Here is a 15,663-nt window from a genome sequence, read left to right as displayed (position 1 = left end):
CTTATAACATTAAAAGGGAGATTCAAGTTACGTTCTTCGCATTCATCCGTGTTGTTGACAAATCCCGGAGCTTGAGAGGTTGGATTTCATCGTTCTTTACACCTTTGTGATCCTTGCGTCGAGGGTAAGATCTGCATACCAATTTTATAGTATTTCGTCAAGTTCCGTTAAACCCTAATTTTGGGATTGGGGGTTTTTATGGTTTGTTAAGGTTAGATTGTGATTATGTGATTATGTGATAGGAGAAGGATTTGTAAAGGAGAGGTTTTGAGACAGCTGCTAGATCGTCCGATGATTGTGTTGCTTTCCAGGTAGGATTTCCTACTCAGTATTAGTCCCATAATGGGATGATTGTTGATGTGTTGAGATTGATTGTTTAATATCGTAATTGTGTTGTGACGGTGGTTGATTGTGACTATTGATTAATATCGTAATTGTGTTGTGACGGTTGTGATTGTGATTGTTGTCTCTGGTTCTCGAGATGCGTTCTCGGCTGAGTGGAGTCACTTGCGGGAGTGGCTTCACGCCCTAGTTTCGACCTTCGTGGAACCCGCCACGGAAGGGGATGTGCACATTAATGGACAGGGTTATCGCTCGGTATGATGAGCGGGGCTTAGGTGGGAACGGCTGCGGTCTCCCACGGCGGAAAATGGGTCCGGTGGACGATCGATGATTGAGATGATTGGAATTGGTGGTTGTGTGTGTGTGTGACGGTTAAGGTCATCTGTTTATCTTATTGTTGATATATTGAATTGTGTGATTAGTACCGACCCCGTTTAAATGTTTTAAAAGCGTGGTGATCCATTCGGGGGTGGTGAGCGGTTATTGAGCGAGTATGAGTGATGCGTATGGGGTAATCGGGAGGAGTCACCACGATGCGTTTAGAAGTCTTCCATTGTGTTTGATAGTTTTATAGTCTTTTGATAGTAGATAGTTTTGGAGAACTTGTATCTCTTTATCAGTTTTGGTTTTTGGCATGTAATCACTTTAAACGTTAATTATTATTTAAATATGTTTCTTTATTGTCTTATGATAATCATTGCCTCGGGTAACCGAGATGGTAGCATTTCCATGCCTTAAGTGGTCCTGGTAAGGCACTTGGAGTATGGGGGTGTTACATAAATGACGATTAGGCCCCTTAAGGAAGTCCTTTTCCTCCCTAGAGCCGAGCTAGCTCCCACGAGTTCCTCCTCCTCATCAGTCCTCATGTCAGCTGGCTAGTGGGAGCTAGGTATGGGCTCGCCCAAGCTTCTCCTCTTTGAAGTCCATCCTGTCAGTCAGCTCGCGGGAGCTGGGTAATTATAAGTGCTCGCCCGAGATCAGGCTGGGCTCGCCCGACCTTCAGTGACCTCGCCCGAGCTCACTCTCTTTTCTCTCTTGCTTGGGCTTGGCTGCCTCCCAGCTCGTGGGAGTTGGCCTGGACTCGTGGGGATTCCTCTCCATTGCCCAAATTCTTGCTTTATTGACTAAGGCCTTTAGTCTTGATCTCCTCTTTGATGTTTGGTCGTTATATGCGGTCAATTTAGCTCCGTGTAGATACCTCATTTCTACACCTCTCGCCAACCAACCAGTGATGATTTGGCCGCATGTTTGATATGCGAAGCGATTTATGACAGTTCGTAAGTTCATCGTTAAGTGATAGCTCAAACACTTGTGTCAATCTCATGGTCGTCCTCTACGCGCTGATACAGTCGTTTTGACAGTAATTAGAGTTCATTTGGAGTCCGGGTAAAAAACCGCTTCATTTTCCAAAAACCGTTTAAATGCCGAGGCGGAATATTTCGGAGTGTTCTAGAATTATCTGGATAGTTATTCCTAATTTATTCTATATATTTGTAAGGAAATATCTTCCTCATATTGTGTTTCACGGAATAAGGAAGTATAGATCTATCGAAATTTCATAAAAAACGCGGAAATCTTTCTTGTTGAGGAGGAAACCTCTGGGGAAATGACGCAGCAGTTGCTGTGCCTCTTCCAAGTGTTGCAGTGGCTGATGCGCCTTTTCCCCAGCCCTCTTTTCACGCTTTCCAGAATATTTCTGTGATTTGTTTCCGTATCCGTGTCATTCCTAAACTCCTCCATAAGTTTAGTATAAATAGAGGCCTTTGGCCTCCATATTTGGCACGCGAGTGTTCCGCCCCTTCTTTCTCTCTCTTTGCATTATAGACCACGCTATTGCTTTCAACGCCTACGTGCTTGATCAATCGACCACCTAAGCTCAGATTATTTTGAGTCCCAGTCACGTTGCATAGACCGACCAATTTGACCAACTCCGTTTAATCAACCTAATCAATTAATCTAAATCCTTTAACAAGGCCACCTTCCACGCATATTCGGGTCGAGCAATCACTAAAACGATAACTTTAGTCAATCTCGTTTCGTCAAACATGTAAGTCTGAGGGTGTAAATCCCATTTATTTATTGTACTTTTTATTGTATCATCTAATGTAAGGTCTATATCAAAAGCACGTTCGAAAACCGTCTTAAAATAAAGCTTTTAAAACCGTTTTTACAAAACAGCGGATGTCAGACGTCGAGAAGAAACGCAGCAGCAGCTGCGCCTCTTCGAAGGATCGAAGCATTGCTGCGCCTCTTCCAGAGGCTGCCGCTGCTCCTGCTCTTCTTCTTCTTCCTCGACCTTCTGCAATTTTCTATTTTTCTTATTTCTTTCGTTTATCTTTGTTTTCTTTGTCATGTCAGTATATAAATCATATTTTAATAATCCTTTTTTTTTAATTATAACGCTTAAATCGACGTAAATCCCTTATAATTCAATATTTGCGGGTTTTCATCATCTTATTCAAACCCGGATTTTAATGGTTCAATTTTCCCATATCGAGCCTTTAGAGTTCATCTTTTGTACATGGTTTTCTCTATTTGATTTCAGTTCATCAAATTTCATTCCGTTTTCAAGTTCAAAATTTCGACCTTTATAAATCCGACATCGTACGATTATAATTATGTAAATCGCCGTAATTTATTTAAACTTAGTCTTTAATCTAACTTGTGACATTATTAGCATGTATATGACCTGTTAAACCACTTCAACTTGAGTCTTCTATCAATTATCAATCCTAAATTCACCAACGAACGATAACAATGTTGCGGTTCTGACTTCACAGACACAACTCAGCTCTAGAACAGACGCAGGAAGTGTTGCGCCTCTTCCAGAGGACGCAGCAGATGTTGCGCCTGTTCTGGGCTGGTCTCTATTCCTGAACTCTTTTCGCCTTGACGTAGCTCCTAAATACGGTTTAAATCAACTATTATTCGTATTATCACCCCTAATTTGACATATTTTCGTATTTTAAATTCTAATTTTATTTTCTTTTTTTATTTCTTCTTCAAAATCCTGTTTTGAGTGTGCTTTTGACGTAGATCAAATAAAGCCTTGTAATCTCTTGTAATTTTATTTCATTTATCGTAATTGTTATTATGTATGATTTAATTATATGGCATTCACATGTAATTTAATCTAACATCAACTTCGACCCAATTGTTTGCTAATTACGTGTTAACCGACATAGTCTGATTTCACATGCTAGGATTAATCTGTGTTTTTTGCATTGCATGCATTACATCGACGACATATCAAATATGAACGATTTTCCTAATCATTAGTAGAGGCCGCTATCAAAGCGGGCGAGATTAGGTGTTCGATTAAAGAGCTTCCTAATACGTACCCTCACCCCTTACTCAGTTATCTCTGGACATCCGTGTCCATTGGCATCTCAAGAGTCATTCTAGACATAGAATGCTAAGGGTAACGAGTTCTTAGTGTTCATGTCACTACTTTGTGTCTTGATATGGCACGAGGTATTTGAACGGTTCTAATTTTCCATAAAAATTGGTGGCGACTCCACAAATGCAGGCTTATTCAATCTTTCACCGGTTTCAATGCCTCACAAATCGGTAACGGGCCATGACGTACTTTCGCATGCCAAGGTTCCGTGGGAGAAGTGTCGGCGCCTCGAAAACCAACGCGTGGGTGCGCGCGACGTGGGTGGCCCATGTCCACAGTTTGGCGACTCCGCTGGGGATGATACACTTACGTGTTACCCAGGGTGAAACTTGAACAAGGTTAGGGAATAGTTTATACGAGACAGTTGTCGATTCTCATTACTCGACCTTCTTAGGTCGTTTCATTCGGACTTCCTAGGCTTAACCCAACCCATTCGACCAATCGTCCCGTCTGGACGGTCCAAATTCTTATCTGGGCCTAAAGATGGATTGCTATTGTGTCAACCATACCACGATGCTTACTCATGTTTGTATCAAGAGCTTTCACTACTCGAGGAAATGGACTAGGAACTGACCTTACTCATGTTTGGCACGTACCTCTGCACAGACCAGTGTTTGATTGCTTGGTATGACAACCCACCTTTTTAAGCCAAAATCCTTTAAATGCACTCAGCATACCGTTATAATTCTCATATGTATGTTTGTATCATATACGTGATCACCATTTGTAAACAAAACCATGACGAAATTTTGTAAAATAAAATCCATTTCAAAATATAAATATTTTCGAAAATAGCCTAAAATAGCGCAAAATAAGCCGAAACTCTGTCCAAATGTCAAGTCAAAATTCGGGCCCAAAACCCATTTCAAACCTCACCTCGAGTCAGCACTCCTACAACTACACTACAATTGTATAGGACCATACATTTCAAAATTTGTCATTTTCAAATTCCACTTAACACAGTGGCACATGCCCACTTCACGAGTCGAGTCTTCTTTTTTGAGTAAGTGTGCAAAAATGGTCGATCGTGTTTTGATTCGTCGTCGATCTCTTATCCTCGGTGGGAACTAGTCAAGGAAGCGTCAATGGTCGGTCCGAACAACCCAGAAATGGCCGTATTGGCGCTGTAGAAGCTAGACTTCCTCCTGCAGAGGATCCCATTCCTGACACACTTATACACGATAATCTTCCACCCTTTGTTGGACAACTAGAAGTCAATCTTCCACCAGGTCCTACTGAAGTTCAAAAGCGACTCCAATATTTGGAGGAGCAACTAATGTACCTCAAGGGTGATGACATCTATAGGGAAAACAATCGCAAATATGAGGCAGTAAATGCTCAACTGCCAACTAACTTCAACATGACTGACATCCCGAAGTTGTATGAAAACCCTTTGAACCACATTCATGCCTTCAAAGATTATATGTCTATCAAAGGCATCAAGCCAGAGATGTTCCTAAGGATATTTCCTTCATCTCTCGATACTATCCCTAAGCAATGGTTCTACTCCTTGGATCAAAAGAAAATTGCTACTTGGGATGATGCTGCAATTAAGTTCACCAAACAGTATGCAGATAATGTTGAAATTCAAGTCAACATGCACACTCAATAGGTTCTTACCCAAAATGAGAAAGAAGGTTTCACAAACTTCCTAAGTAGGTGGAGAAAGACTAGCACGCAACTCGTCGAACGCCCAGACGAAGATACTCTTATTGAAAAGCTCGTGAATAATTTAAGGCCAATCTATACGAACCATCTAAGGTACCAAAACATAAAGTCTTTCAAAGACTTAACAGTGCTAGGAACAAGAATTGCAGACGACATCCGTAAAGGACTTTTGTCCAAAACGGTTGGTCGCGGATATCAAGGCACAATGAGCCGTTCTTATGGCTCCACTAGCAAGACAGACGAGGTCAACCTTGTCGACTCATCTACCAAGAGGAATAACTCGTACTCCAATACTCTAGAAAGATTAATGAAACAAGGTAAACTCCAAAACATAGGACCTACACCTGACCCAGATAGGAAGTCTAAGTTCTGGGATGAGAATGCCTACTGCGAGTACCATAGAGGCAAAAGGCATAATACAGAGAATTGTTTCAAGTTGAAACATGTCATCCAGGATATGATTGAAGATGGGCGCCTGCCTATACCTCCTGCAAGCAAACCTAATAATACTCAGAATCCTCTTGGAATTCTGATGATCACAGATGAGGAATCCACCTTGGATTGTTCACACCTCATTTCTCCAGCTGAAGATGAGGTCAATGCACAAGAAAATGAGGAGAGTTATTCCACCAACTCCCCTACTATTGTTGATTTTGTCGCATGGGCAAAGAATATAAGTAGGCAAGTTTCAAAGCTAGAAGCTATAGTGGCATCCCTACATAATCCAAGCACTATACCTAGGAAAGACAGGCCAGTGGTTCCAATCTTATCTCAACAATCAACAATGCAAGAAGTGATGGCAATGACCGACAATCTGTCGAACAAATAATCAGCCTAGAAGCTTAACTCATAAGTTTGAGAGAGCTCAGTATCGTCAATGGAGTTTGGGAAGATGAAGATGAAGATGTTTACCTCAAAGAACACCCTCTAGCCAAGGCGAGTGAAGATCAAGATGTAGACCACCTTACTCGCTCGGGACGTCCATATCAAAATGTCACTCAAACAAGTGGTCCAGTTACTACCAACACCAACATCATCACACCAAACGATGGCGAAGATACTTCTCCTGACCACTTATTGAAGCAGCTTCAAAAGACAAAGGCTGTCTTTCAGTCTGGCAACTAGTTGCAAATTCATTTCCTCATCGCCAGGCTTTACTGTAAGCATTGGCTAAATTGAATGTAGCACACGACTCTACACCCGATGACGTCGTTGTAGATACCTCATTTCTACACCTTCCGCCAACCACCCAGTGATGATTGGGCCGCATGTTTGGTACGCGGAATAATTTATGACAATCCGTAAGTTTATCATCAAGTGATAGCTCAAATACTTGTGTCTACCCCTTGGTCATCATCTACGTGCCGATATGGTCGTTTTGACAGTAACTAGAGTTCATTTGGAGTCCGGGTCAAAAACCGCTTCATTTTCTAAGAAACCGTTTAAAATGCCGAGTCGGAATGCTCTAGAATATTCCGGATATTTATTCCATAATTTAATTTTATATATTTTGGTAAAATATATCCCATATATCTTATTTTAAAGAATAAGGAAGTAGAGATCTACCGCAATTCCATAAAAGAAACGCGGAAATCTTTCTTCCGTAGGAGGAAACCTCCGGGGAAATGACGCAGCAGATGCTGCGCCCTTTCTCCAGCTTGCTTTCGCTGTTTTTAGATTTTTTCCGTGATTTCTTTCCAAAGTTTGGGTCATTCCAAAACTCTTCACATTTTTTTAGTATAAATAGAGACCTCCGGTCTCCATATTTTGCATGCGAGTGTCCGCCCTTCTCTTCTCTCTTTGCATTCTAGACCTTGCTCTAAGCTTTCGACGCCTACGTGCTTGCTCTACGCGACCACGTAAGCTCAGATCATTCACTACAAAATAAACACGGGAAACTGACGAAAAAAAACCGTCAGGACAGCCCCTTTTCCATCAGGAATAGCCATTCCTGACGGTTTTTCCGCCAGGAATCAAGCGTCACTATAAATGGTCACAGAAAACAAAATTCTGACGGCATTTCCGTCACAAGTTGCACTCCTGACGGTTATTCCGTAAAAACAGAACATTTAGGGGTGACGTAGCAAGTCAACATTTTGTTGACCAAAGTGACGGAAAAACCGTCAGATATTGCCATTCCTGACGGAATTTCTGTCACATAAGTCAACAAAATGTTTGACTTATCTGACGGAATTTCCGTCAGTATAGGCCCTCTTCTGACGGTTTTTCCGTCACTTTAGTCAAAAAAATGTTGACCTATGTGACAGTATTTCCGTCAGATATTGCTCACTACTGACGGTTTTTCCGTCAGGATATATCTGGGCAGTAGCTGAAAACAGCAGCTTGCTGCCCAGCCACAATGCGGATTTTGCATTGTTTTTACGCACCAAACCTGCAAAAACCAAATACAACCGTCGACCGCCAAGCGGGAATCCATTATCATGTCGACCGCATGAGCGGGAATCAAGAGTAGACAACGAAAGCATCGAAAGAAAACCAAACACGATTGGAAGACCGAAGTTATTACATAAAAGCTAAAGGTCAAATTTTTACATGTCTCATAAAATAATGTCTTTTACATACCAACTAAACTACTAAAATCCATAATCATAAGTGTCCTAAGGTAGCCTTAACTAAACTACCAACATAAGAACATAGACGACGGTACTAATAATTACCTAGAGGCTCAATAAAGTTACTACCAAAGCCATGTCCGCCATCCTCATTGTCTTCTCTACGGAAAGGGCGGGCGAAACCGGAGCACGAGGGAGGGGGTTGAGATGCGCGCATCTCAGCCATTGCTTGTTTTATTTCTGCCATTTGCTGAGCTTGGAGACGGACTGTTTCTTGAGTGGCGCGCATTTCTTCCTCAAGACTTTGTAGTGCGGCTCGCTCATTGTTTATTGGGTGGCAAATTGAGTATACTGGGTAGGAGTGTAAGAGAATGATCGACGAGTACCTTTGTTACACGGACGTTCATACCATTGTTCGGCCGCTACATCACCGTTCCCGAAAAATCTTCCACGAGTGTCAAAACCATCGACCGCTTTGTAGAACGAACGGTACTCGTCTGGAGCCTCTCCGGGGGGCGTTGGTCGACTCATCTCTTCTTGATAAATGGCCTAAAAGAAAAACAAATAAGGAAAAAATGATGTTATATTTAAAAATGAGGAAAATATATTAAATATTAACATTATAAATTAGAGAAATACAATAAATATTAAATTACGTCGGTCTTAGCGGCTCGAGGATTAACCCACTCCCCCTTCTTGTTTTTCTTGGTCTTTGTAAACAACTTGTATGGTGTGGCCGACTCACCCTGAAAGTAGCATAAAAACGTAAATTGATTATATTCGGCAATCAATACTTGTAACCAATTTGTGAAAAATAATAAATTTGGAGGGAGTATAATACTTACCAATTCCTTGAAAGCATCGGAGCAACTCTTACGGCCTAGAGTATGAGTGCCTAGTGCTTTCCCGTCCTTAGCACCCAACATTCTATTTGCCTTATTTGTCTTAGAACTTTTGGCAAATTCAGGGTCTTTTTCTTCTCTTTCCTTCAGATTCACCCACCAAGAGAGCGGTACCCAATCGGGTTTGTTCTTTAGATACTTGAGTCCATTAATAAGCTTGGTAATCCGCCTCATGACCTCCTTTTGCCAATCGGGCTTAGGGTTATACTCTTTATCGACGGACTTCACATGTTTCTATTTCAAAAACAAGTATTTAATTAGTAATAGAAGATGACTTTAATTAATAAAAATAAAATAAAAATTATTAACGTAAAGTAAATAATAGGTAACTTTTAAATTACCCTAAACCAATTCCACATCTTCAAACACTGCGCTTGGCTCGCCTCACTCTATTTGGTGAAGTACTCTTCATCTGAAATGTTATTTGTGAACGACCAACTGACATATTTTTTTATGCACTTGTCACTCCACCTGAAAATTAAAACAAACATATATTGAAAATTTAAATAAAATGATTTGAATGATATATATTTCATAAAGCTAAAATTAAATTTTAGAACACTTACCATTTATCATCTGGTTTGTTTTGTGATAAAATTATCTGCATATTATCCGTTTCTGGATTAAATGTCTGAACTCCCTCGTCATCATCATTATCAATCTCATCGTTCTCCTCGTTACGGCGACTTCCTCCACTACTGCTCCCTATCAAATTTCGAATGAAACCTGCCATATACTAATCATAAACAACAGAAATTGTCAGTTGAATAAAAATCGTTAGTACAAATTGGAGTGTCATGAACAATATAATAAATAAATAATTAACACCGCAAATTGGTAGTCCAACAAAAATGAAAACAAAAATGAAGTGTCATGATTAAAATGCTTCAATTTGATTCAATGATTAAAATTCATACATAAAAATGATTTCATTAAAATTCATACATTAATATAGTAGAATTAAAACAACTCCTATCACTCATCACTATCACTATCACTATGAATCAAAAGAGGTTCATCATCATCTGAAAAAAGCATTCCAACTTCTTCATCTTCTTCCCCATTTTCCTCTATTCTATTTTCTTCAACTTCAACTTCATTATCCTCTTCTTCTCCGACATCCCCGTCATATTCCCTTTCACCCATTTCCACAACCACTTCATATTCATCTTGATTTCGACTCTTCCACCAAAATTGGTGAAGATGCGTGATCATTGACAACCACATCCTCTTGGAAGACAATTTCGTCAACAGGAGCATCAACATGTGATCTTGCCTTGATTTTAAAAACCGCGGACCATTGCGGATTACCTTTCTTAGTGGTTGGATAAGGAGCATAACAAACTTGATCGACTTGAAAAGCTGCCACGAATGGGTTATGTCCACGAAACTTCTTTTTCTCATTTACATCTACAAGTCCGTATGCCTTATGGATATTAAGTCCTAGTTGAAAATTATCAAACCAATCACATTTAAACAATATCACCCTATAAACCCTTTTCTCGGTAATAACCAAGCTCAATTACTTCATTTAGGGTTCCATAGTAGTCCAAACCTTCTGTAGAATTCACACAAACCCCATTACTTGAGGTAGCTTTCGAAAGATCAACTCCCTCCTTATAAGCTCGAAATTTATAGCCATTGATACAATATCGTCTCCACGTCTTCACCTTGCTATTAGGACCTAATGCTAAAGCTACTATTAAAGGGTCCTTTAATCTATAAGACTATCAATAAAATAATATGTTAATTAATATGTTATATATATATATATATATATATTAATAATCTCCATAACTAATGATATGGACAAACAAAATAAATGGATTGGTATATGATAGTATGAGTCAAACGTATTACTTACTTCATTTCGGAATCGTTTCGAATAACTTTTATCATGTTTGCTCCAAACATCCTCAGAGGACATGACATCAGGAAATGTGAGTTTGATATGTGTCTCAAATTCCCTATATATAGCAAGAAAATGTTTTAATTATGTATTACCTATAATTTTGATCTTATTTGATAATTAAAAATGTATTGAGTAATGACGAAATAATAACTTACTTTTCATAAGGCTCTAACAATTTCTCACAATTCCTTAGCACATAAAAATGAGAATCTTCGTACTCTTTCTAACTCAAGTGCCTCTGAATACATTTCCCAGTTGTAGTTCCCATGTCAGCATTGAATAACTCGGGTAATTTCATTGAATCTATGTCGTCATAGGAATTCACACCAACATCTAAATCTTTCGCTTTTGTGTCAATGTGACTTTCAAAATATAGGGAACAGAAATTTGCAATTTCCTCTAACAAAAAAGAATTTCATATGGAACCCTCAACCCAAGCTTTGTTGCCAATCTTTCTTTTTATATGATTAAGAAATCTCTCAAATGGATACATCCATCGATATTGAACAGGTCCTCCAACCTTCGCTTCATAAGGTAAGTGAATTGGCAAATGCTCCATGGAATTGAAGAAAGATGGGGGAAATATCTTCTCTAACTTGCATATTATCTCCGCAATGTTATTCTCTAGACGTTCCATAGAATCAACTCTAATCGTAGAAGTACACAGGTCTCTAAAAAATTGGCTGATCTCAGTTATTGCATTCCAAGAATTAGTTGGGAGCAACTCTCTCAAGGCAACAATGAGTAGCCGTTCCATAAAGACATGACAGTCATGACTTTTCATGGAATGCAACACCTTATTTTTATGGTCAACACACCGACTCAAATCTCAAGCATAACCATCCAGGAATTTCGATTTAGCAACCCATTCACATAGAGCCTTTTTCTCCGCAGTTTCTAAAACAAACCTAGATTATATTTTCCGTTTATAACAAAGTTCATTAAAGTCTAGTTTTTCCTTAGGACCAAATTTAGTTTTACCTAGTACATCCATCATCGTGTTGATAAGTTGTTCGAAAAAGTTTTTCTCAATGTGCATAACGTCAAGGTTGTGTCGAATTAACAACCTTCATTCTTGTCTTTCAATCTTTTCAATTCTTGATCAGAAGCATCAACTATTTTTGGCAAATCCTTAACGGAATCCCACACTTCATCACCTGTTAATTTCGACGCGGCTATGCGATTCTTAGTTTTTCTGTTCTTTAGAAAATGCTTAAAAATGTTGCGGAAAGGATGCTCAGGTCTTAAGAACTCACGGTGACAATCGAACCAACAAACCTTTTTGCCATTTTTAAGCCAAAAAGGTCTATGTTCTTTTTCTTGACAATAAGGACAAGCACGGTACCCACTTGTGGACCAACCGAAAAGCATGCCATTTGCCGGGAAATCATTGATCGTCCACATTAATGCAGCCTTTAATTGGAAATTTTGTTTCTTAGAAACATCGTAAGTATACACGCCGGTTTCCCCAAGTTCTTTCAACTCTTTAATCAACGGTTGCAGGTACACATCCAAATTTGTCTTAAGGTTCTTAGGACCTGGAACGAACAGAGATAAGAACATAAATTGTCGCTTCATACATAACCAAGGAGGTAAGTTGTATGGAGTGACAATCACAGGCCAACATGAGTAATTCCTCCCAAATTACCCATAAGGATTAAATCCATCTTTACACAAACCAAGCCGAACATTACGAGGCTCACTTGCAAATTCTGGATGCTCTCTATCAAAATGTTTCCACGCTTCTCCATGACTTGGGTGTGCCATTGTCCTCCTTTCTCTTAATCGAGAGTTTCTATGATGCCAACTCATCTCACCTGCTATCTGCTTGGTTGCATATAATCGTTGTAACCTTGGCGCAATCGGGAAATAAGTTAACGGTGTACAAGGAATTCGCCTCCCACTTGAATTTTTTGTACTTTTATACCGAGATGCATGACACTTTGTACATTCCTCAAGATTAGCATATTCCTCCCAAAAAAGCATGCATCCAGTAGGACATGCATCAATCTTCTAGTGGGGTAGTTGAAGTCCCTTAAGCACATTCTTAATCTTATTAAAATTGTGCGCCATGTCATTATTCTTTGGAATAATGTCACCTACGAACGACACAAACCCATTCGCGCATATAAGAGATATGTTATTCTCACATTTGAGTGTTACCAACCTAGCTGCCGCTTGCAACAAACTGATATTACTTCCCTCATACATTGCTTGTTCGGCTTTTTCTAGCATTTTATAGAAGGAAGAAACTTGGGGGTTTGGGGTTTCATAACGCACTTCTTCATCGCTAAGGTCGTCAGGATTCAGTTGCTCCTCCAATATTTTTTCAACATTATCACGTAATGCATTTTCCACGAGCTCATGGTAAGGATTTTCACTAACTACGATACTACTTGAACTTCCTTCGGTAGGCATTTCCTCACCGTGATACGTCCATACATAGTAATTATCGGCAAAACCATTCGACCAAAGATGATCTTCAACTACTTTTTTCCCTTTAAAAGCTCTGTTATTGCATTTCTTACACGGACATCTTATTTCACCAAAATTCTTATACATACTACTTTGTTCCACGAAGTTAATAAACTCTTTCACCCCCTTTGCAAATTCACGCTTCGGTTTCTTTTTTTCGTCTAATCTTTCATACATCCACTGTCGTTCTAATCTTTTCATGTTTATATATATCTACAATTCAATTTGTTTGTATATATGTCATAAAAACACAATAACAACCAAAAATAATACTCAATAAACATTATCACCAACAAATAACTATTGTCAACAAGTAGTCTTTTTTTTTGAATTGGGTCCTTATCACTCCAACCTAAACCAATCAATGTACGTTTCAAGTCACTAGCAAACACACACTTGTGATTTATTAATGAGGAAAAAATTCGGCAGCAATTCCCTTTAGTTCTCCAAATACACAATGTAGAATAAATAATTACTCCACATATGCATTCAGAGAACATTAAAGGAATTGTCACCGAGCTCTTTCCTCATTAACAAATCACAAATACATGTTTACTACCTAAGTGACTTGAAACGTACAAAGACAGTCCCAAAACGGGGACTATTCAAAAATTACTCCTAATGAGTAATTTTTGAACGGGTACTAAGTCAATGTGAACATTAGTTTCAATAATATTAAAAACAAAACATACAACAATGACTACTTTCTTAATAATGTCAATTAACAAAAACTAAGTAACATGACTAATTTTTCATTTTAAATATTTAATCTAATTAACATTACTTCAAATTATCATTTTAAAAACATTTACATTACACAAAATTTAACAATTCACAAAACTACTACTAACTATTACTAATTAAGCTAATTAAGCTACTACTAACTACTACTAACTACTACACAAAATTTTACAATTCACAAAAAACTACAACAAAATGGCTTCTATCCTAATTCAACATGCATCAACACCAACTAATACTAATTAAGATAATTAAACTAATTAAACAAAAAAATTAATTAAAAAAGAGATTAAAAATACCTAATTAATTTTACTAATAAGTAAAAAGGAAGGATGAGAAAGAAGGTGGAGGGGTGGATGGAACCGGTGGCGGCAGTGACCGGCAGTGGTGGACGGCGGCGGTGTAGCGTTAACGTATACAAAAAATATAAATAAAGACAAGAAAAGGAAAAAGGAAAAGGAAAAGGAAAAACAAGAGATAAATGACAAACCTGGGATGGTGGTGGTGGTGGACGGCGGCAGGAGAGAGTGGTGGTGGTGTGGTGGTCGGCGGATTTGGGGAGAAAGAAATTAAAAATCGATTTGGGGGAAAAATAATGACGATGAGAATGGCTGTCGCGGTATTTAAAATAGTCCTGACGGAAATACCGTCAGGATTCCGCTTTTTTGGGGTGTCCTGACGGAAATTCCGTCAGATAAGTCAAACTTTTCCGTCAGATGTCTCCAAAAAAGTGGAATCCTGACGGTATTTCCGTCAGGACTTTTCTCTCAATTATTGCTGGTTGGGCAATAATTGAGGGAAATTCATTGACGGAATTTCCGTCAGAGGTCCTTATTTTTGACGGATCATCCTTCAGAATGGGCATCACTCCTGACGGCTTTTCCGTCACAATTAAATGGCACCTTTGGATTTTTAACGCGCCAGTATTATCTGACGTACTGTGACGGATATTCCGTCACTAGCATATAATTGACGGATTTTCCGTCACAATTCCGTCAGAATTTTTAAACATCTGACGGACTTCAAATTCCGTCACAAGTACCGTCAGTTTTTCGCTTTTTTTTTTGTAGTGATTCTGCGTACCAGTCACGTTTGCATGACCGACCAATTTGACCACTACACAATTAATTAATCAATTTGTTTTAAATCTTTTTTCAAGGGCACTTTCATATTCGCATAGATCGAGTCGAGTTACCATTAAAAACCGATTTAGTTAAATCTCGAGACGCTAACATGTAAGTCTGAGGGTGTAAAATCCCAATTTTATTTAATGTATTTATTTTCTATATTATAATTAATGTACGAATTTATATCATAAATATGCTTAAACCGTTTTCAAAAGTTAAGTTTCAAACAGTTTTGATAAAAACAGCAGCGATATGACGTCGAGAAGAAACGCATCAACTGATGCGCCTTCTGGAATAGTCGCAGCATCTGCTGCGCCTCTTCCAGGGGCTGCTTATCAGTTGCTGCTCTTCTTCTTCTTCCTCGTGCCTCTGTTTGTTTTTATCTTTTCGTTTTTTCTTCTTTATTTCTCCAAATCTTTTATGTTACAGATTCCAAATTATTTTATAAAAGCCTTTTCAATAATTTTCCGACTTAAATCCCTTATAATCAATATTTGCGAGTTTTCGTCATAAATTCAAACCC

The 15,663-nt window shown here is 38.8% G+C and overlaps 1 long non-coding RNA gene across 1 annotated transcript; it reads right to left on the bottom strand.

Moving 5' to 3' along the window:
* Nucleotides 1-8,325: 8,325 nt before the first annotated feature.
* LOC141598369 (uncharacterized) lies at nt 8,326-9,049 on the bottom strand. The gene is made up of 3 exons (XR_012523458.1): nt 8,829-9,049; nt 8,640-8,729; nt 8,326-8,532 (listed from the first exon to the last, which is right to left on the bottom strand). It is a non-coding gene; the product is annotated as an uncharacterized LOC141598369 (long non-coding RNA).
* Nucleotides 9,050-15,663: the final 6,614 nt, after the last annotated feature.

This window comes from Silene latifolia, chromosome 9 (assembly GCF_048544455.1).
Source record: "Silene latifolia isolate original U9 population chromosome 9, ASM4854445v1, whole genome shotgun sequence".
Lineage (NCBI taxonomy): Eukaryota > Viridiplantae > Streptophyta > Magnoliopsida > Caryophyllales > Caryophyllaceae > Silene > Silene latifolia.
The sequence above is the reverse complement of the archived record's forward strand: the minus strand, read 5'-3'. Positions and strand labels throughout refer to the sequence as shown.